This window comes from Agelaius phoeniceus, chromosome 6 (genome assembly GCF_051311805.1).
Source record: "Agelaius phoeniceus isolate bAgePho1 chromosome 6, bAgePho1.hap1, whole genome shotgun sequence".
Taxonomy (NCBI): domain Eukaryota; kingdom Metazoa; phylum Chordata; class Aves; order Passeriformes; family Icteridae; genus Agelaius; species Agelaius phoeniceus.
This window is the reverse complement of record NC_135270.1, coordinates 803,262-824,366: the sequence shown is the minus strand read 5'-3', so window position 1 is coordinate 824,366 and position 21,105 is coordinate 803,262. Positions and strand designations below refer to the sequence as shown.

General features: G+C 42.5%; 1 long non-coding RNA gene across 1 annotated transcript; it reads left to right on the top strand.

Moving 5' to 3' along the window:
- Positions 1 to 5,459: 5,459 nt before the first annotated feature.
- On the top strand, positions 5,460 to 18,457 carry LOC143694274 (uncharacterized). Its single transcript, XR_013182622.1, has 5 exons — positions 5,460 to 5,676; positions 10,745 to 10,813; positions 11,676 to 11,791; positions 12,003 to 13,212; positions 15,053 to 18,457. It is a non-coding gene; the product is annotated as an uncharacterized LOC143694274 (long non-coding RNA).
- Positions 18,458 to 21,105: the final 2,648 nt, after the last annotated feature.

The following is a 21,105-nucleotide window of genomic DNA, read 5'->3' as shown; positions in this document are numbered from 1 at the left end:
AAATTCCTTCCCAGACACGCAGGAGAGTCTGCTACCGATAGATTTCTTCATTGCCATTGAAGAAGTGCCCCACAGGATGGACTGTAAGACATCTCGCCCTCTGCCGGCTCCGGGCTTGCCTTCAGCACTTGGGGAGGAACAGCTCCTTGGCCGGCCCTCCCTGCGGGCTGCACTGCGAGTCCTGGGCGGCAGCGTTGCCTGGGTTCTGAGTTTAGTGTGTGCCCTCACGGCTTGGGAGAGACCTGCAGGGAGCCACGGCTTCAGGAGGAATGTAGACATTGGAATTATGTATAGCTGATAAGCACAACTGGTCTGAGGAACACGTACATCTCAGTGCTTAATGTAGTGTTGTGCAGTCTTTGCTTATCTGCCCTGTGCCAAAGCCAACTCCTCTATGGCATTAAGCATTTTCATGTTCTAGTGCTATTCAAAATAATACTTACTTTAAATGTTGCTGTTAAAATATTTCATCTGGCACCAAAATAATTCATTTTGTTTTACTGTAGCCATAAAGTAAAATGTAAAACTGTACAAGCTGTAATAGACTTTTTTTGGTGTGTAGGTGTTTTAGAGGTTAAACCATGATTCTTAAAAGCAATATTTCCCAAGTATTCTGCATTTCTTCAGGAAGAATGTGCATATAATATTGGAGTGATTTAAATTAGAGGTGCTTTGAGGTTGTTAACCATGGAGTGCACTCAGCAGGCAGTGGCTGTACAATGGAGTGCATGTGCCCAGTGCACGCTACTAGTTACAGGGAAAAACAGCAACTGGTTTATCAAGGCACAGCTTTTTACCTTAGAGCAGTGGCCTAAGGGTGGCTGAGTGACATATTCAGTGGAAAGCCTAAGAGAGACCACCTTTTTCAAGAGATTGTTCCCTTTTAACTGCTAGGAGGGAGAAACCATCCAAACTACTAATTGGGCATAATAGTTTCAAGGATATGTCAGTAGACCAGACAACATGCAAGCAGCTGCAGTTATGGGCTAATTATCTGTTGTTTCCAGTTAAACAGGTGGTTTCTTGAGCCACAGAAGCAGGAAAAACAGCTTGGATGGGGTCTTTATTTAGATAGAAATCTTGTGTCCACATGGCTCTTTCAGAGGACTAATTAATTTGCAGATTTGTGTGTCAGACAGACCAGAGCATTGTTAGGTAAAACCGTGATAAATTTGAGAACAATCTGAAGTTTTTTTGTACTTCATTAAACATAATTCAGATTAAGAAAAGTATCTTGTTAAACTCCTTCAGATGTTTGTAGCTCATCATTCCAATGCCAGGCACTCCAAAATTCTGTAGCCTTCATTTATATGTCTTACTGTGTGTGCTCCTTCAAGATTCAAAAAAACTAAAAAGGTATTCATAGTGCACAGCATGAGCCTTGCAGTGTCAGTTTAAAGAGGAAATTAGTTGCTGTTTGCACTGGTCAGGCTTGTGCTGAAGGAATGAAGCAGGGCTGATCTCTGTGTCAGGAACTGAGCAGTTGATGCTGGCCAGGTGGGAGGGAAGCAGGCTGAGTGAGCAGCTGCTTCCATGTGGCTGCAGGGAGAGCTTCCTGTGGGCAAATGGAGCAGCTGCACATGGGGATGCTGCAGAGCTCTGCAGGATGAGCCCTGGTTCTAACAGAGATTGTTCTAGCAAGACGTAGTGTCTCTGAGGGCATCCTTTGGCACAGAGGCCTCTCTGGAATAATGATGGTTGCTCATGGACAAATGTGACATCATTAACACACGTTTTAATGGTTTTTTTTGTTCTATGTCCTTTGACCTTCTCAGCCTGAAGGAGCCTGGTGAGCAGAGTGTCACTGTGTGACCACTGAGCTGTCTGTGGAACAGCTGTGGTGTCCACACCTGCACCTCCACTGGAAATAGTCTGGGGACTTCTGCCTTTATGAAACTTAAAACCACACAGCTGGAAAAGGTTATCCTGTCATTTCTACTGAATTGGCTGCTGGGTTATTATTTTACTTTGCTTTTATTTAGTGCTTGGGTAATTCTGATCTGCCACCTCTTCAGCTGAGTTCTGCCCATTTTTGCCTTAATAGAAGATCAAGTCGAAGGAGTACTTCTAGAGATGATGCTGCACTAATTCTAATTTGTTTTAAGTTCACTCTTGTGTCAAACACTGTGTTGTCAGTAAGTTTTTTGATGTGGCATTAGAATAATAATTATTAGTCCTTAAATAAATATCAGTCTTTAAAATAGCAATAGTAGAGTAATAACAAAGATGATTCCTGCAGTCAAGGACTCACTTGCCCTTGGATACTGTATGACAGTGCCAGGACGTAGTGCCTCAGCGTTTGATTTCTGTGCAAGTGTGATTGTGGCGTTCCATTAATACTGGTTTGTGATAGAATCAACACAGCAGAGCTTGAAACAAACACTGAGAAAATGTGATTTTTGGCTACTTTGAAGGAACTGAATAATTTGGTTTGCCCCAAAGCTGAAGTAAGACCAGAAGTATTTCTCTATTTCCGGCCAGGGAAATGTTATAAAAAGCTGTCACCAAGTGTACAGTCTACCTGTCTTGTGTTATTCCATCTTGCAAGTGTAATCAAAACCCATCATCAGAAATGATCTTTTACTGATTTTACATGTAAGGAACAACTTGCTCCAGGTCAGTTATGGTCATTAGTAAATGTAACTAACTGGTGCTAATAGTTAGATTTTTATCAGCAATAAATGCCTTTGACTGTAGGAATATCTAGTTCTTTGGACTAGATATTGAAAGCCAGAAATTATCTCTCAAGTAATTTATTAGCACACTGTAAATTTCTAACCATACAGTGCCGATCTTATTTCTGGGAGTGCAATTGGAGTGATTTATAGGGCTGACAACACTAAGCTCAGCAAATGCATTAAGTGCTGCAACTTCCTTTTGAGGAAAAAAAAGGCTTTATGTTATCCAAGAGTCGTAAAACTTGTAATCATAAACCCATCTGTTGCTGTTAGCTAATCCGACTCATTGTTCCATGGATATTTTCAGGTAGCGTTTTAGTAAATTGCCTGTTTTATTGCTTTTGTAACTCAGTAACCATCTTTTCCTTGATGACTCACCAACAGGGTACATGAAAAGTCCCTTAAGAATATGTCAATCTTTGAAGTGAGAACATGTCCCCCTCTTTCACTGTGTAACTCCGTTTAGAAATTCAATTTCATTGTTAATGAACAGAATAAAAAGGAAAGCTCTTGAATGAGGACAAGAGTTATGGTCAAGGTCAAAATGAGTACTCAAAGCTGTCAGCAGCCCCAAGGGCATGAGATTTTCATCAACACTTCTGCTATTGCCAGTTCCCATGGAGTTGCTTTGTATTTCCTGTCCCATGGTATTGCCCTGGCTTTCAGCTGTTGAACTTCTCCTGGAAAGCTGAATGCATCCAGCAGACAGTCAAATGAAGGGCTGAGCTAGGCCAAGTGTGCTACAGCAAGTGGCTCATTTCCTTTCTTAGAGAAAAGTGTTGGGACAATCCAATAGAAAATGGAGACCTGGCTGGTGAGCAGTGAGATAAACTACAAACAAAAGGTGCTGTGCTATAAACTATTCCCTTTCTTCTGTTATCTCTCCCATCTTCTTGCTTGTCCCCTCTCCTGTGACAGGGACAAAGATGGAAATGAAAGTCAAGTGCCAGCCTTTGACTGCTTTATTGAATGAAAGGGATTCTGAATGCTTGAGGTGAGGGAAGCCAGCAGGAGAATGAAGGGTGCCATGAAAAAACCAACAGTGCTTCTGTGTTCCTTCTGAAAGCCTTTACTTAATAATTCTAAGTTATTAGTGCAATTGTGTCCATATTAAAAACAAGTCATTTTATTGACATTTGATTAGCAAATCAGCTTTGTTAGGACTGGGAATAATTGTCCCAGGTTATTTATTTCAGTTTAGTAGTATAACAGCACACGTATCTGCAGTGTGTGTTCTCATTATTAAAGACTCCTTGTGCAAATATTTAAATACCTAAGAGTTGGGGACTTGACATTTATTAGAGTGTAGGCTTGGGGAGGGCTAAATAATGCTTTTTAATCTAACTTGACAGCATAAAAATGCAAGTTTTATTAATTCCATTATTGTACTGCCATAATGCAAAATTATAGAGGGATGCAACTTGGATTTATAATTTACTTCCACCTTGCAAGTCTTTAATGTATTATGGTTACATTTGCTGAAATACATGGAAAAAAAAGGGATCTTGACTCTTACTATGTTTTTTTCCCCTTGCCAATAAAGGGCAAACAGATCGGAGTTCATTTACATAGCAACATCCAAGTCTCTGTGCTTAGAAAGAGAGTTAGTGCTAAATGAGCCTGACAGGTGGATAGTCACAGAGATTCTTCGTTCTGGAAAAACTCAGAGCAGAACCCCAGAAACTGAAATTCAGGGTAAAATGCTTCTGCATGTTTTCTGCTTTTCTGCTCCCAGACAGGGTAGTGGGCTGATGCAGAGTTCCTAAAGAATCTTCCATGCCCACATCAGAGATGCAGATAAAAACATGTCTGGGTATTTATGCTATTTTTTCCAGTTAAATTGAGAGACGGAGTTTTCTTAGCCTGCTGCTCTGTGGAAGAGCACCTATTGACAAATGACACTCTTTTAATGCCTTCTGACAATAACAGTGCTTCCTGCCAATTTCTGCTGCCAATAATAATGACTGTCTGCTACAGCAAACAACTAATGAATGTCTCTGAATGACCTTTTAGCAACTACTGTCAACATTAACTACTCTGCAGCTTTTCCACCTTCCCTGGAAATTGCTGGGGTTGCATCCAGAGTGTGTCAAGGTAACTGACAGAAGGACAGCTGGATCTGTGTGAGTTTGGATGGCATTGCCGCTGGTCTAGTTCTGCATCTTGTGATGAACACTCGAGGTAACAGTGACAGATGATCTCTAGGGATGGGGAAAGGTGCTTGCCTGTGTGCAAGTTTGTCACCTAAGGGACATAAAAACCACACAAGAGTTGTTCTGACCTGCGCAAGGAGTAGGGAATGAGCTTTAGAAGCCACTCGATCCCATGAAGGTCACGTTGTTCAGGTTCCTTAGAAACAACCACAAGCAGGCAGCTTCCTAGAAAACAGAAGGAAAAAATAAGCTACAGGAAGTGAAGCTGGAATTGGGAAGCTAAAGTTCCTGATGAATGACAGATTTCCTGTGGGATCAATTAGTCCTCAGTTAATTGTGTAAAGCAGTTGTGTGAAACATGGGTTCCTGTAAGAGAATTACTGCTTCTTGGTCATGGCAGTTTTTTGTCATCTGCGCAGTGTGACCCCTTCTGATTCCCAGGCAGCTCTATTTAGCTTCCAGCTCAAAATGCCAAATCAGTACAAATATTTGAGAGTAAGGAATAAGATCCCTTGGATTTGAAAGAACACCAACATCTCATCCTATTGCTTAGAGAGCTGCTCTCCTGAGGCCTATGTCAGAGGACCACTCTTTTAAAATCTCTGTATGTGTAACACGTATTTAAAAATAGGTGTGAAAAAGAGGTTGCATCAGGTAGCTTGGGCTGCTCTGAACATCGCTCTTGGAGGCTATTTTTCTTACAGAGCTGAGAAATTCTTGTGTTTTTTGGCAGAGAGAGGAAAACAGAGCTGGCCCGGTGGATGGAGAAGATGGGGATTAGAGTATCAGAATCAGAACTCATGGAACACCAGTTTGCCACCTTGCCACCAGCACCTCAGACTCAGGTTTGCATCCTGGCTTTTTATGGTCCAGCTTCACCAACTTTTTGCTCTGGATCGCACTTCCCATCCCCAGCACGGGGCCTCAGTAATTCACAAATATATCCTACATCTCACCTGTGACCCTCTGTAGGGAGCTGTGCAATATAACTGAATCCTTAGAGCACTGCTTGCTTCATGGAAGTTGTTGAAACACTTGTGCCCTTGTAACATGAGGTAGCTGTTGGGCACAGCAATCTCATTCCTAAACACTGAAATTTAACAGCATTTTAGTAATTAAAAGGCAGTATTTTTGGTGCTTAATTTTAGCCTGGTGTTGCTATGGAAAATAAAGAGCTGTGCCTTCCCTCCTGCCCTGGTTCCTGAAGAGAAAATTGAAAGCCGTTGCTATTATTTCTCTCTGCAATATAAAGCAAGAAAATTCCCAAATAAAATGGCTTTTAGTGTTGTGGTACACAAAAGAAGAAAGCACACTGTAAATTAATTATTCTCCCTAGACTACATTATTATGAGATTGAGATAAGCTTTGACCTTTGCTGCATCCATTTGCATAATGCAGCACACAGCACCACGCCATTGTGGATTTTTCATCATTGCCTTGTGCTGCTACTGATAGTGCAATGTGTTCACTTCAAATACTGCATTGTGTGAATTTTAATTGCAAACATACTCTTCATGTTACATGTTGGACTAAAGTAGCGCTGAGTACAATTTATCTCTTAATACCCGCTGGCTTCTGGTATCTAAAAGACAACCAGGACTGGAACTGGATATTGAGAGCACAGGATATTGATCATTAGAAGGCCATAGAAATATTGTGCTTAACTGGGGAAATTCCTGCAGAATAAGATGTTGGCCCTAATTTTCACTGATTGCACTAAAGAAGCTCTTTTTTTTTTTTTTTTTTCTCCAAATCCAAAAGAGGAGCACAGTTATACTTTCAGGAATTAATCTCCTTGTTATGTACATGACTAACTTTGGAAGAGGTGGGTTAAATGATGAAGTTATTAATCAGCATGTGCAGACAAAATGAAAACAGTTAAGAAATATTCTTTATTAGTAGGATACCTTAGATACAGGTAGTAAAATGGTGTGCTGGGCTGGCTGCTTGGCAAATAACCAGAATGGACAGATGGTTTTTCATTATCTGTTATATGGAAATACTAGGTTTGTAACAGTGTGTTTTGTGTTGATGCTTATTCATCTGTGAGAGAGTCATTTTCAGGCTGCTTGTCCAGGAAACATTCTACATCTTCCTTTGCATCTGCAGAACAGCTGCTTTAGCTAGGATTGTCATTGTTCAATTTCTGCGAAGCTGCAGGCTGTCCTAATGTCTTCCCAAAGCCAAAGAAATGAGTATAAAATAGGGTTTTGGGGCTGGGATCCAGGGTTTACTGTCTATGAGCCTTCTTTGTTTTGCTGTGTAAAATCTTACTCCATGCTCACTCTATTCCTGCTAATATATGATGTCAACAATTAGCACAGAAAAAACAGTTTCTCTTGGTAACAGTTTACAAATGGTGGGGGATACGTTGAGTTTAGGTAGTCATGCAACCCGTGTGTTTGCTGAAAAGGAACATTGTAAGCAATAAGGCTTACAATGGTATAAAATCTTAATAGCAAATAGTTAGTTACTCAGGTGGTTACTCTGGAGAAGGTGGTATAAAATCTTAATAGCAAATAGTTGGTTACTCAGGTGGTTACTCTGGATTGGTGGCTGGGGATTTCACATCTACAGGACATAAAAATTAGAAGTTGTAAATTACAGTGTCTGTTTCAAAGCCTCAGCATTGAAGTTGCACTAGGTAAGGTGCAGAGTTCAGGTCTTTCAGGTAATCAATATTTAATTTCTCATGTGCCAATAATGCTGGTATTTTTGTCCAATTCTGCCACCCCTTGCTGTTGACTTGCACTCCTTGCAGTAGCTATTGGGAGCATAAACCCATGTCACAAGCTTGGAGAGAAGCTGTGGAACAGTCCCATGGTTGCCTCATGTTTATGGTGTTTCCAGGGGCTGGAGCAAACTCAGGATGAATCTCTCTGAAGCGCACACAGGTATCCCGTGTGTGGGGCAATACCACTCCTTATACAGTATTTTTCACTTTGCAACTTCATCCTGGTGTTAATTCTGTGAGAGATACTGAAGATGAAGAGGAGTATTTTTCACGTGATCGTGCAGTAATGTGAATGTGTTTTGTTCAAAACATCCCTCAATACGAGTGCATTCTATTTGCTAAAAATGAGAAAAATGCCTGCAGCATGATCATTTCACTTTATCCTGTTCTTTTGGATAATTTCAACACAAGGTTATCCTGATGTAAAATTTTCTCTAATGTGGTGATTTTTCAGACAAAGATTTTTAAGTCACAAGAACACCCTAGTACCATTTTTGAAATGGTAAATAAGTGTAGATGATGAAATAATCGAGGTCAGAGTCAAGGGTTTTTTCCCATTTTGGGAAGGTTTAACCTCATTCCACCTGCAGACTGTGTGTTTCAGTGGATGTTGCTCTTGAGAAGCAACGGTCACGATTCTGACCTGAGCTTTTCTATCTGTTGGATAAAATTATCTCCTTTGTCTTGGCTCAGCAAGGAATTTTGATGTTTCTGTGAACCTTTCTCTTGTGTTCAGAGTTTCATTATTTCCATCTCTCCGTTCCAATGAGCACGTCCTTCCACCTCTTAACTTGGTCAAGGCTCAGCTTGTAAGCATGTGGAATGAAACATTCAATCATGCACACCCTACATCTTAGCATAAAAAGACCTTTTTCCTATGAAATATTTTGAAAATTCTTGGGAATAATTTTCAAAATTTGAAATAGAAGAAAGAGCCAGTAACACAATATCATTTAATCATTTAATAGGTTTATGTATTAGGGTTTGACTCTTAGCCAGAGATATTTTTCTTGGCAGCCTGGCAGCTCCACTGTGGAACTGTGTGCAGGTCAATTCCCTTGAGAAGGATGGGTAAATTGGCTCCTGGGAGATGGGCACTGCCTGGCCCCGATGCTGCAGCGTGCTTGGGGTCAGGCTGGCTGGCTGACTGTCTAATAATAGTGTGTAATAACATAATACTCTTTTTAATTGCTGATAAATAAGATTTTTCAAGTTAACTCTGTTTCATCAGTGACCTGCCTGACTTTAGCCTGAGCTTTCCAGTTCCTGCTTTTCTTATTTTCTCTCCTGTCCTTCTGAGAGGAAGTGATGGTGGCTGGAAGTGTGCGGCCAGGGGGGCCGGGGTACCACAGCACCCCTGCACACTCAGCCTTGGAGATCTGGTCAGGAATCTGCTGCTGGGTCTCAGCCTTCCAGTGCAGAGCCTGGCCATGCTGCCATCACTGTGCTACACCAGGGAGTTCTCATCTGTTGGGTCCAACTCAAAAGCAGCCTTCATTTTCAAGAGGAATTCTTTGTGGGTGATGCTGTGAGGAATGTGGTGTTTACACTCACCCCATACTGGCAGTAGAGTAGAACAACTCCTGACTGATTTGGCAAGGAAGACCTCGTTTTTTCTTCACTAAACCTAAAATTCTTCACTAAAGCAAAATTCACAGGCTGGTGATAGCTGTCTCTACAGTGGAAAATATTTATTGACTTTATTGACAATTTAATAGACTTTGTCAAGCTTTGTTGTTTAGTTTCTATTGATCCTGAGACACATGGGGCTGCTTTTGCTTCCTAAGGGATTAAACTGGCAAGCACTTAGAATCAGATTTGGGGAAGGTGGGTGCAGAAAACTTTCTACTTCACTTCTGAAAAGCAGAGTAATAATTAATATTTCAGATAGAAATGATAGCATTTAACAAAATATGTGAAGTTTTTATTATGTGGGGTTTTTTTAAAAATCCTGGATAAATGAAATGAGGCTTTTGGAGATAGCATGAGCTGGATTTTCTATTGAGTTTGGTAACCTCTGATTCTGCTCTCCTTTCTCTTTCTGGTGCAACTTGTAGCAAACTTATTAGGTCAAAGTATAATTTTGTAAGAATTATTTTTCATTTTGAGCCTTTCCCACTTGATGTTGGGGAGGGAGGGGAATGGAGAAAAAATAGCTCCTTTCGCAAATAGAATTGGAATTTCATACTGCTGATCTGAGCCTTTCTAAGATTTCACTGAACACTGGGTCTGGTTGAAACTGAGGGGACTACTCATGACTGAGGTATGAAAATTACATTTCATTCCCTGGATTAGGAGTTTTCTCTTGCCCACAAGAAAGTTAAGGGGAAAGAAAGAGAAATGGGTTTAAAATTTCCTGTGCTGTTTTCAGTTTGCTCACCTTTCTGGAGATACCTTAGCAACTGTAGGACATCTGAAAAACTTTGAACTGTGTCTTTATGTTTGAGGCTCTGTTGGACATGGCTTTTGTTACGATGTTCTTGTGTCAGTACTTTGAACTTAGCCAAGCAATGTTGGTATCAGCAGTGACTCTGATTAAACCTATGCCTTTCTAATTAATAATGCATTCTTCATGAAACAAAGAATATATTTCCCCGTGTTTTTATAACCTGATGAGTCTAAGACTGAATGAAGTCAATGCCAAGCAGCTCTAAAGCAAAACACTGGGTTTTAATGTGTTTCAATGTAGGTTATGAACAAGGAAATAGACATTTATTCTTAAATTTCAGCTACCTTTAATTACTTACTCTATGCATATTCCAATTCAGATTGATGAATGTTGAACCAAAAGCAGACCTAAAAGAATTACTTTAAATTCTCCTAATTCAGAGGCAAACTGTTTCTATAGCTTTGTTTTGAGGGGTTTTTTGGTAAGGAAATGGCAAGTATTTATTTATCCAGCTCCCTCCACGTTTCCCACCATCATTATTCCCAGGGATCCCTGCAGGGATAAGTGGTCTCTGACCCTCACCAGGGTGAGCTGCAGGAGCCTTGCAGCCGTGCCTGTGATTTCTCACAGTGGCAGAACAACTGCAACAGCACAGAGACATTTTGCTAAAAGCTCCTACTGTTCCCAACAGGTTATTATACAGGCAGAATAAAATGCTTTCTTAAGGACCAACCACATTTTTTGTCTGCCTGAAAGGTCACATTTCTTTCGTTTTTTTTCTCTTGTTTAGGTGAGAGATAAACAAATGAAGATGAAACTCAGAAGAAATGTTGAAAATAGCAGCTGGCAGTACTTCTGCGTGAGTATCTCCATTTACACCTCACCTTGCTCTTAGAGACCTTTGAACTCTATTTAAAATGAATTTTGATAGGTGGTGGCTGCTGACTATCTGCATTTCTTCTTCCATTTGTTTTCTGTGCTTGTTTGGCACCACTGCTGAATGTCACCAATAAGGGAATTGATGAGGAAGAGATGAGGAACCAAAACCCATTCTTTTTTAATCCCTCTCTGTTATGCTGCCCATCCCAGGTTTTGTTGTTGTTTTTGGTTTTGGTTGTTTTTTCAACTTCATTCTGCACCCCGTTCTTACTTTTCTTCCTGTGTCCTCTCTGCTGCCCCTCCCTCTTTCTGCCTCTCTCCTGTGACTGCGGGGCTGGGGAGGAACTTCTGGGGGCTGCCCCCCATTCTTGCAGCAGAGTCCCTTTTGGGAGAGATGTACTCGTGGAAAGGGCTTGAATAAAGCACCACTCTGCTGTCCAGGGCAGTTTGATTCCTTCTGTGCCTTCTTTGGGGGTGAGGAAGTAAGGCTGAGCGAGAGGGGCTGGAGACTTGGGGCCTCTGATTTCATCTGGGGCACTGCAATGTCCCTAGGAGGGAGAGCCAGGCTGTAGCCATGACATTTTCTGACAAATCCTCTCCTTAGCATTTTTTCTCCTGAGAGGCCTCAGGAACAAAATGTAAACAATGATTATCTGCTGCTGTGGAATGCTGCAACAGGTGCATCTGTGATTGGTCTCATGTGGTTGTTTCTTATTAATGGCCAATCACATCCAGCTGGCTCAGACTCTCTGTCCGAGATACAAGCCTTTGTGAAATCATTCTTTCTTTTTCTATTCTTAGCCAGCCTTCTGATGAAATCCTTTCTTCTATTCTTTTAATAGAATATAGATCATAAAATAATAAATCGAGCCTTCTGAAACATGGAGTCAACTCCTCGTCTCTTCCCTCATCCTAAGACTCCTGTGAACACGGTCACACCAGGCTGATGGAGGAGCAGGTGAGTGGGGAATGAGGGGGGGTCATGCTGGGTTACCCTGCCCCAGAGGGACCAAAAGCTGCCAGAAAATTCACATGGAGGGGTGGGTGTAGAACACCAAAACCTGTCAAGTTTTTCGTTTTTATAGGTATGGGCAAAGAATTGGAATTTATCTCTAAAACCATTTGGAAAGAATAATTTGGAAATAATCTATCCATTCTATTGTGTACAGGAATGCAGGAAACTCTGACTAGAGATGCGTAGTCGTTTTGAAACCAATGTTATAACGTTTTTACCTGGGAATGAACCAACCAAGTGCCCTTAAACCGCAGGAACAGCTGCTGGGGCTGAAGGGAATCACTCCAAAATCAATCCCCGGCAGCTTCGGTCTCCGTTCCCTGCCTGCCCCAAGGCGCGTCCAGCCCGGCCCGGGCAGGGGGGCGGTGCTGCCACCTTGTGGGCACAGAGCGGTGCTGTGCACAGAGGGGAGCGGTGAAGCACAGTGAGGAGTGCAGAGGAGCGCGACCGGGCTTGAGCGGCCGCCGTGCGGGGCGGTGGCTGGGAAGAACGAGAGCGGCGGGGCCGGTTTCGGCGGGCGGCGGAGGCGCGGAGGGGACAGAGCTCCCGTTTCAAGCCGGCGAAGCGCCCGCGTACCAGGATCCTGCGTGAGCCGGGTCGGGCTCCAGCCGCACTCAAGATGGCGGCCGCGGCAGGACTCCGGCAGAGGCGTCGCCGCCGCTCCCTACCGCGGTTCGCGGGGCTCCGGTGCCGCTGACCCCGCCAACCGTTTTCTCCCGCCGGGAAAAGCAGCAGAAAATGGCGCTGAGAGCGCGGGATCGGCGTCGGGACCGGGTTGAGGCAGCCAACAAGAGAAACGCCTGTGTGAGGAGCGGGGGATGCTTAAGGGTACCACAACAAAGATGGCGGCTCAGCCGGGAGTGGCTTCTGCCAGTACCAAAGATTGCGGAGAGGAAATCCAGGAGAAACGGCTGCTGGCATCCTGGGCTTGCCAGGCAGGTTTTGTACTTGATTGCAAGGCAGTTTTCCTGCCTCTGCAAGGGGTGAAAACTGGAAAGGGGGGACAAAAAAGGGTCACTTTTTACGCCACACCCAAGATGGCGGCTGAGGGCGGCACTCACTTGCCCTTCCAATGATGGCGGCAGTGTGCTCATGCGCCTTGGGTAGGGGGAAGAGAGGGCGGTACAGGAAATACCCCGCTCCGTCTGATGGGAAGAGTGCTTTCTCCTGGGTCTAGGCGGCATTGAGGTCGCAACGAGTTCCAAATTATCCTTGTGCCTCTCCTGTTGTGACTAAATCGGTGTTCCCTGAGTGTCTGCAGCTCCCTGCGTGTGGAGGGAAGAAGCCTGTGCTGGAGAATGGGAGGAAGGTCCCTGCTGGTTGCTGTGTCCTCGGTGGGCACAGAACTCTGGCCAGATGGCTTGGTGAGTATTGAAAATGTGAAAAATGCGTATTTTGGGAGTGGCTTTTCGCAAATATTAAAATGAATATGATATGCGTTGTGTTAGAAAGTAATGCTGTATTAATTCTCTTCAATAGCGTGTTAAATATAGTTTTAGGTTATAACAAAATGTTAAAATAGAAACTCTGTTGTGTAGGAGACTTTTTTTAAAGAAAGGACTCGCAGCGAGATAGCAGCTACAGGAGACCTAAATCTTTCAGAGAAAAAGAATTTATTGCTCTCTTATTAGAAGAAACTAACTTCTTCCTGCCTCGAAGGCGCCGTTAGGATTCAGAGGAAGAAGTTGATGATGTTGACAGATTCCTGTGTCTGCATGGAATTTATTCCTCATGTATGAGATGTATGAATATGCAACAGGCTGTTGTTTTTAAGGGTTAATCCTTTGTTAATGGGGGTCCTTTTTCGGGCTTATGCTGCCCAGAAAAAGGTACCCGGACTGTCTGTAACTCTTTGTCTCTATTGTCTCATATTGTCCTAATTTAATTTGTCCAAATTATTAGTACTCTGATTGTATTACTGTTTTTATAAGCATGTAATTACTGGTAGACTTTTAAAATTTTAAAAACAAGTGATTGGCGTTTTTCATAGGATCACTCCTGCTTCCTTTTCACTGAATTGTTGTAATGAGTCATCAGCTTTTAGCCAGCCTCAGTTCCGTTTCTTTTTCATGAATCTTTTTGGTTGTTTCGATCCTGAACTTGCCAAACCCTTAATTTGCTAAATTAACCCTGAGAAGGTTCCACAAGCCAATGCTGAGGGGATTGGGGATTGGATAGTTAGGATCTTATGGCCTTTCAAGGGTTGGGTTCACCCCCTGATTTTGGTGCCAAGGGAAACTCCAAGTTAACACAGATCAAAATAGGAAACAGTTCCCTCATCAAAGTCAGCTTTCCAAACCTCTGTTCAGGATCCAAAAGAAATGGGAATGCCCTTGGCAAAAAAGGGCATTTTGAGACAAAGCAAGCTTAAAATGCCTGTAAGCAGGAAATCCAGGAGGAATGGCTGCTGGCATTCTGGGCTTGCCAGGCAGGTTTTGTCCTTGATTGCAAGGCAGTTTTCCTACCTCTGCATGGGGTGGCACCTGCATCCCACCGGAAAGGGGAGAGAAATAATTCCCCTCCTTCCCTGGCCCAGCCCTGGAGTGGGAGCAGCTTGCCCTTATCCTGGAGTTCTCCTGCTCCTGCCCAGCATCCCTCTAGTACCCTCATGTGCTTCCCAAGCTCTCAGCACTGATGGATCTAAACAAGGAGAACAATCCCTGTTCCTTCTCTTCTCCATCCTTGATGTTCCTGGGCCCTGCATCTCCCTGGTTATTCCCTGTCTGACTCCTCATCTCCATCCCACCTTCTCCCTGGTCACATCTGAGCCTGAGATGTGTTCAGCAGCAAATCCATTCCTTTAAAGGAAGCCCAGTGCAAAGAGCATCCAGCTGCAGGTAAGTCTTCCTGCATTTCATTTTTCTCTGGCCAGTTTTGGAGGGTTTCCCTCTGTGCTTTCCTGTGACCCAGATGTGTCCCTTCCTTTGTCCAGATCCAGTGCCAAAAGATTGAACAACTGCTGAGTGGGGTCTGGGGTGAGAATGGTTCTGCTAAAATGAGGGAAAGAATGCTAGAAGAAAAATGAGCTTCCTTTGAATGTCTGGAATAAAAGCACTGGGAAAGGGCACTTTTTAGTTCAATTTGGTGCCACCTCCCCTTTTTTTATGGCTCATACTCCATGGTGAGCAATCTAAGCCAAAAGATGAAATGCAGGAGGCTTTGATTCTGCAGTGAGCTTAACTTCCCTTTTCTCCTCTCTTTCAGGACAAGGAGAACCACTGAAGTTGTCCTGGCCTTGCCAAGGTGTTTGAGCTGCCAAACCCAAACTGGTCCTGATGATGGAGGACTTAAGAAATTACTCAATCCAGCTAAATGCTTTAAAAAGGGAGATGGTTTGGTTATAGAAATATTTCTGCCTGAGACTGGGAAGAGATTGGGAAAAGTTAAACCCCCCAATTCTGCATAACAGCACAAGGATTTTTTAATTCTTTGCCTTTTTTTCCCTTCCTTTGAATGGGTTTGTTTGTTTCCCCTTGGAGACTGCACACATAATAGGCAGATTTTTCAATTAAGCCATTTTTTCCCACTTTTAGTCTTCAATGGAGCCCAGGTGCCAATTGTTTGCTGCTTGGTTTCTGCCTTCCCTTTCCTGCCTACAGCTTAAGCCCTTTCTCTCCTTCCTGCTTTTTGGCCATCACTGGTCATGCAGATGATGCTGATGCAGATGGCTGATAAATAATTATCAAACAGCTTGGCAATGGTCTGTATCAGCTATCAGTGACATTAAAAAATGCAGTATATGGACCATCAAGCAATGAATTTAGCAACAGTTGGATAGTAACTAATCATCTTTCCTTTGAAGCCCTCTTCATAGCATATTTCCTTATAAAGGGAAAGCATTTGGTTTTTATTTTATAAAATACTACAAATCACCAGCAGCCAGCTTAAGCGAGCATGGCAGACTGACAAAGACATGGTAATGTTTTTTCTTTTAAATCCCTCACAAGCCCATCCCCTACTGGGGAGGCAGCTCAGCGAGTTTCAGCCCACAGCTGCCATCCTGTGCTCATGGAGAGCAACCTCTCCAGCTGTCCCAGCCTCAGGAAAGCACAGAAGAGGGCTTTACACAGATCAGGGATTAAGCTAGACCCAGGTTGGGCTCAGCTCAGTCACCATGGCGCTGTCAGAGGCCTTAAACCCTTTTTCTATCGGATTGATTGATGGTGGTTGTGGTGCAGCCACTGTGTTGCTGTCAATGTGCTCCCCTGCAGCCTAGCCTGACATGGTGAGCAGGGGCTTGGGGTTCTGTCCCATGTGTTAAACATCAAACCAGAAGATAAAACAACAGCTAAAAGCCCTGCCCTGCCATGTGCCTCACTCTGCACCACTGCTATGAGAGGAGGGTGAAAGACCCAGTCAGTTTTAGCTCTGTAAAGCAGCTGCAGAGCAGTGATGAGTGCCTGAATCACATCCCCTGCATCCATCAGGGGAGTGAGGGCAGGGAAAAGGGCAGAGAAAGGGAAATAAAAAACCAACAGAGCCACCAAGACTGGAGGATGTGAGGATGAATCCAAAACTGTGCTCTCCAAGAACTGAAAGAACACATTTCTTAAAACAAGACATCCAAACTGGAATGAGGGACTTGCACTCTTTCCAGATCTTCCCAGCACCATAACCCATTAAAAAAAAAAAAAAAAAAAAGCCATCTGTGGAAATGGGATGCTCCTTTAAGCCTGGCAGAGACTTTCTCCAGCACCGCAAACCACCCTTCCTGTTGCTCTTCCTTTACCACTCAGGGCTGAGCCATGGAGACATGCTTCTTTAGTGTGTGTGTGTGTGTGTATTTCAGGTTTTTTTTAAACCAAGAAAAAAAATCAATATCATATTTTAAAAAGAACCCCCAAAACTTTGGGGAACCTGGGCATAAATGTCAAACAAAACACAAAGAAAGACTGAGGTACTAATGGATCTTAGAGCAGCAGTGGTGGGGTGGGAGGGAAGAAATCTAGCAGACAAATTTAACACCATTGAGGAGGGTTTATGCACAGTGTTTTCATTGCAAGCAGCATTTAGAAGTGATTTATCATATCCCAGCACCCTCCTTCCCTGTCAAAGTGATAGGCAGAACCAGCAGAGCAGCTCTGAACACACTGTTCACTACCAGGCACCACCAACAAATCCAGAACAGCTCCACCCTTGGCCAACCCTGTCCCCTTGGGCCTTCTGAGAAGCTGGGATTTAGGAAAAGGCCTTGCAGGGGAACAGTGTTTCAAATGTCAAAGGCTTTAAAAATCTACAAGGCTATGAAAGAACATTTCAGGGTTTTTTTTCAGCTAATTCTTTAGGAATTTACTTGGAATAAGCTTCTTCCCCAAGAGGGATTTCAATTCTACACATGGACAAAGAGGAGAAAACATGAATGCAGTGTTGAGACAGCTGCGTGCTGAGAGCAGTGGTTTTAAGGTAAGGCCCTTGTATATCCGGGAGGGTGAAACCTCTGTGTTCAACCCTCTGGGATCATCACCTGGGCTTCCTGTGCTTCTCAAGCTCTCAAAGTAAAATTGACCTAGCAAACTCATCTTTGTCTCAAACCTAATCCCTGCATCATCCTTCAGGTGTGTTTCCTCACAATGAAATTGGAGTAGAAAATGCTTTAGGAGATGCTTTGCAGCCCCTTCTTCCCCAAAGGCCCAATCTGCTTTAATTTTTAGGAATGCTCTTCAAGCACAAGGTTTGGATGCGGCCAGTGAGACTCACATTTCAGAAGGACCATCAATGGTCTGATAAAGACACAGCACTTTGAAGCAGGCTGCTGGGACTGAGGAGGATATTTGAAAGCTGTTGACATGCAGTTCTAGCAGAAGTGCAAAATGAAATGTAATGTAGTAGAAGTGGAAAATGAAATGCTGTTAGACAAGGCTGCTGCCCAAATTGGCTCTGCCTGGATCCACCTGGCCTGCAGCACAGCCTTCTCCCTTTCTCCTCACTGCCTTCTGCTCAGCACCGACCCAAACCTGGGCTATTTCAATTCCTGTCAGACACAGAGCAGCTGATGGGCAGCAAATGCAGCCTTCCCAAAGTGGCTGCCCATGGCCCGGCCTGCAGGGCAGAGCTCAGGGAGGAGGTGGCAGCTTCCTCGGTGGCTTTTCATGTCCTCTCTCTGCCATGCAGACACTGGCATGCATGGCACGGCTCTGTTTTGGCAGCCGGTCCCTTGGCAGGGCTGGGTGAGCGCAGGGTGAGTACAGGGTGAGCTCTCTGCTCCTTGCTGTGACACCTGGGCTGGCAGGGATGACACAGTGACCTCGGCCGGCCCATGCTGCCTGTGCCATCACCTGGCACTGACGTGTTTGATGAAAATCCTTTTGCTGGGATTTTTCTCCTGAGAAGCCTCAGAACAGAAATGGAACCAATAACGATCTGCTGGCTGTGGAGTGTGGGCTGGAGATGGTTTAGCAACAGGGGCATCTTGGATTGGTCTCCTGTGCAGTGTTTCTACTTAATGACCAATCATGGTCCAGCTGTGTCGGGGCTGTGAGCAGTCCCAGGTTTTTATTATTCATTCCTTTCCAGCTTTCTGATGTCTCCTTGCTCTTTTAGTATAGTTCTACTATCTCATTTTCTTTTAATATAATAGAGATCATAAAATAATATTTCAGCCTTCTGAAAGGTGGAGTCAAGATTCTCGTCTCTTCCCTCGTCCTGGGGACCCTCAAACACCGCCACAATCAGCGGCCGAGCGGGTTTGTGTGAGCCTCTCAGTAACCCTCGGCCGGTCCCGAGTCGGCAGACACCGGGGGGCAGCCCTGACACGGCCGAGAGCGGGGAGACACTCTCTGTGCCCCGAGGGTGCTGAGGGCACCTGGGCTGGGGGGAGACACTGTCTGTGCCCCAAGGGTACTGAGGGCACCTGGGCTGGGGGGAGACACTGTCTGTGCCCCAAGGGTGCTGAGGGCACCTGGGCTGGGGGGAGACACTCTCTGTCTGTGCCCCGAGGGTGCTGAGGGCACCTGGGCTGGCAGGGAGACACTCTCTGTGTGTGCCCCGAGGGTGCTGAGGGCACCTGGGCTGGGGGGAGACACTCTCTGTGCCCTGAGGGTGCTGAGGGTACCTGGGCTGGGCCCCTGTGTAGCACAAGAGACACCAGAGACAGCGGTAGAAGATAAAGGGCTGACTCTTAGCAGGGGTTAATCCAAGGTTTTATTACGAGTCCCAAAGGGGCTCCTGCACCTCAGGGGCCTCCTGCCACGAGCCCCAGGGAGATGTGCCAAGGTTACATTTAAAGGGAGGTGGAAACCCAAAGTAGATAACATTTTACCAACCATTAAGTGACCCTAAGGGATGGATGCTGGGGCATAGACATACAGGACAGCGTATGGGGCAAGGCTCGGGGGGCTGACCCCTGGCCTCTGGCTGATCACTGGACGACTTGGACCGAAACTTCTGCATGGAGGGGATGGGAGGCTGAGTGATTGACAGAGAGCCAGGGTCGGGGTTTGGGGATGATCTCATCCCGGGAGAGGGATAACACAGGGAGAAGGAGGGGGGTACAGTTTGGGATAAACCATTTGGGAAAAATATGGGGATACAAAACAAAATGACTTCAAAGTATTATAAAGTATAAAAATGCACTACAGCAGGTTTGGGCAGCACCAAATAAAATTTAATAAAATGCTTTAAAAATAAAAAAATTAAAAATAAAAATTAAATAAAATTTAAAAAAAACAAAATTAATTTAAAATAAATTAAAAACAAAGTAAAAACTGTAAAGGGCTGTAAGAGTTCCATAAAAGGTAGTGCTGTATTGCAAGACCCTCAAACACCACCACAATCACCAGCTTGAGTTGGTCTGGGCAGCACTAAATTAAAAAAAAATAAAAACCTTTAAAAATAGAAAAATTAAAAATAAAAAATAAAATTAAAAAATTAAATAAAACTTTAAAAATAGAAAAATTAAAAATAAAAATTTAATAAAAAATAAAATAAAAAAATAAAAGCTTTAAAAATAGAAAAATTGAAAATAAAAATTAAAAATAAAATTAGAAAAATAAAATAAGCTTTAAAAATAGAAAAGTAAAAAATAATAAAAAATAAAAGCTCTAAAAATAAAAAAATTAAAAATAAAAAATAAAAAATGCTTTAAAAATAGAAAAAACTTAAATAAAAAATAAAATTAAAAAAATAAAAAGCTTTAGAAATAGAAAAATTAAAAATAAAAATTAAATAAAAAATAAAATTAAAAAATAAAAAGCTTTAGAAATAGAAAAATTAAAAATAAGAAGTAAATAAAAAATAAAATTTAAAAAATAAAATAAAAATGCTTTAAAAATAAAAATTAAAATAAAATAAAATTTTAAAAACAAAATTTATTTAAAATAAATGAAAAACAAAATGAAACCTGTAAAGTGCTGTAAGAGTTCCATAAAAGGTAGTGCCGTAATGCAAGACCCTCAAACACTACCACAATCACCAGCTTGAGTTGGTCTGGGAAGCACTAAATTAAAAAAAAAAACCTACAAAAATAGAAAAATTAAAAATAAAAATTTAATAAAAAATAAAATATAAACTAAATGCTTTATAAATAGAAAAATTAAAAATAAAAAGTAAATAAAAAATAAAATTAGAAAAATAAAATAAAAGCTTTAAAAATAGAAAAATAAAAAATAAAATTAAAAAATAAAATTAAAGCTCTAAAAATAAAAAAATTAAAAATAAAAATTAAATTAAAAATAAATAAATGCTTTAAAAATAGAAAAATTAAAAATTAAATAAAAATAAAATTTAAAAAATTAAATAAAAAGCTTAGAAACAGAAAAATTAAAAATAATAAGTAAATAACTAGAATTAGAAAAATAAAAGCTTTAAAAATAGAAAAATAGAAAAATAATAAGTAAATAAAATTTAAAAACTAAAATAAGCTTTAAAATTAGAAAAATTAAAAATAAACATTAAGTAAAAAATAAAATTTAACAAATAAAATAAATTAAAAATAAATGAAAAACAAAATAAAAACCGTAAAGTGCTGTAAAGTACCATAAAAGTTCCATAAAGGGTAATGCCGTAATGCACGACTGTCGTAAAACTGCCGTAAAGCGCGACTGTCGCAAAAGGCGCCGTAAATCGCGACTGTCGCAAACGGCGCCGTAAAGCGCGACTGTCGCAAAAGGTGCCGTAAAGCGCGACTGTCGCAAAAGCTGTCGCAGAACGTACCGTAAAGCACGATTGTCGTAAAAGGTGTCGTAAAGCGCGACTGTCGCAAAAGGCGCCGTAAATCGCGACTGTCGCAAAACGTGCCGTAAATCGCGACTGTCGCAAAA